Source organism: Rousettus aegyptiacus, unplaced genomic scaffold (assembly GCF_014176215.1).
Source record: "Rousettus aegyptiacus isolate mRouAeg1 unplaced genomic scaffold, mRouAeg1.p scaffold_m13_p_1, whole genome shotgun sequence".
NCBI classification, from domain to species: domain Eukaryota; kingdom Metazoa; phylum Chordata; class Mammalia; order Chiroptera; family Pteropodidae; genus Rousettus; species Rousettus aegyptiacus.
In genome coordinates, this window is record NW_023416284.1 from 87569368 (window position 1) to 87571689 (window position 2322).

The window sequence follows — 2322 nt, forward strand, 5'->3', positions numbered from 1 at the left end:
TCTCCAGTAGATAACGGATATGGGATTTTCTCAGTTAGAAGTCTTTTGACAACTAATTCAACTTATTTCATAGTTTAAGACTATTCATAATTGTGATTCCTTCTTGAATCTAATTTGATACATCATATTGTTCTAATATCTGTCTATTTCATCTAACTATTCAAATGTATTTGGCCAGATTCTTTCCACTTTTGTAGAAGCTGCTCCCTCTTCGTCTTAATTTGCCTGGCTCCATTTTTCTCATGGTTTCAGGTCTCGGTTTTTAACCCTGTTTGGTTCCTCAGATATTGCTGGAAGTATAATTCACTAATCTGGATGGGTAGAACCCACAGGGGATCTTTTTCAACGTTGTTTCTCCAGCTCCTTTAAAATGTGAGTTTTCCTTTCGAAAGGGGGCGACATTTAAACTAACTTGAAAAAAAGACAAATTTTTCAACAGAGTTACAAATTTCCGAGTGCCAACTGTAAACAACAGAATGAGAGTCGTCTGGGGCTAAAATAACCGACCCCTCTCGGAAACTCTCTGACCAGATGAACAAATTTTGGCACGTGCCTTGACGTTCCCACCTCGCTCACTGGACTCACTCAATCCACTAGAAGAGTGTCGGCAAGATTTGTGGCCATGCCTGGCCAAAAACTCTCAAAATACGGGCAGTTGGGAAGTGGGAGAGAGCCCTGAACCTACTCTCTTAATCAGACCGATCCAAGGGGAGATGTTCGGTGTGCTGGGATGCTGTAATTTAAAATTTGAGTTGGAACAGTGATAGACAGGAAAGCGGGAGTGTAGAGAAAACATACAACCACGAAGGGATTTGAACCCTCAATCTTCTGATCCGAAGTCAGACGCCTTATCCATTAGGCCACGTGGTCTCACCCGCTTCTCTTTTCAAAATGTATAGCAAGTGGGAAGCATCTGTACTATTTGGATTATCATTTAATGTAATTTTAATAAAAAGATTATCTTCATAAGTAAATACTCCAATGTTACACGGTAACTAGTTAAAGCTTGATGGATATTCTGATTTTCTCCAAACTCTTGCTCTTTACTTCACATTAATTGCCTTGCTGAACAAAAGTTTATACTTGTGCTGCGGTGTCTCTCAGCAGCTGCCTTAAACTGTAAAGAAATAGGAAGATTTTGAATGTCCCTAAGAAATCAAGGTCACACTCACTCAGTTTGCCTTCACAATGGAGACTAAGTCAGAATTGACACCCTGGGAGTAAATGAAAATCATCACAAGTTAGGCCCTACTTCATCTATGGTCTCCTGACTCTATTTTAAGTGATTCTCTTAGCAATGTTTATTCCATTTCATTTCCTCCATTAACATGAGCAATTAGAAAATGTGTCTTCTTGTGAAGTCATGCAGTTGTGTTATGTGGGAGTCCGTTCTTAACCCAGACTTCAGTAAACACATCAAGAATTAAGCTTAAACTGAGACCTAAAAGGAGAGAAAAGGTAGCCAAAATAAATAAATAAAATAAGCAAGCATATATCCAGTAGGTAGAATTTTGCCCAATTAATTTAAAAATTTAAATGAAACAGCAAATTCTGTAATGAAAATATATTAATTTCTAAATTTAACTAAAGAAAAAATGACAAATATGAATAGCCCTAAGTCATTAAATAAATTGAATAACTAGCCAAAAATTTTCCCACAGAGAAAACACCAAACCTGGGCACTTTCATTTTGAAGGCCTACAAAACATTTTGGAGAGAATAATTTCAGTTGGACATAAACACTTCCAAATATAGTAACAAAAGGAAGCCTCTCCATCTCATTTTGTAAGCCTGACTTCATCTTAATATCAATACCAGAGGCAAAGACAATGTGAAAAAACAAAGTCATAGGTCAATCTCATTCATGAACATAAATGCAAATATCCTCTTTTAAAAAAAAATGCAAACTGGATTCAACAATGCTTAAAAATTCTGAGACAAATTTGGGTTTATACCAAAGATAAAAGGTCAATTTAACATTAAAAAACAGTTGTTATGGTTCATCACACCAAGAAATTAAAGGGAGAAAGTTATGTTCATCTCAGTACAGGCAGAATAAGCGCATAATAAATTTCAGTGTCCACTTATGATACGATAATCAGGAAATAGAAAAAAAAATTCTTTAACTTGATTTTTTAAATACAAAAAAAAAATCTGCAGAAAACTTAATACTTAAAGGCAAAAATTCAAAACATTCTGTTTAATATTAGTAACACATGGAGTATACCAAGAATCAACAATTCTACTCCCTTCTAGATAAAAAGAAAGAAAAACAAGTGCAATAACTAGAAAGAAAGAAACAGAACTATCTTTAACAGTTGA

At 35.2% G+C, this 2322-nt stretch overlaps 1 non-coding gene across 1 annotated transcript; it reads right to left on the minus strand.

Moving 5' to 3' along the window:
- Positions 1 to 797: 797 nt before the first annotated feature.
- On the minus strand, positions 798 to 870 carry TRNAR-UCG. Its single transcript has one exon. It is a non-coding gene; the product is annotated as a tRNA-Arg (tRNA).
- Positions 871 to 2322: the final 1452 nt, after the last annotated feature.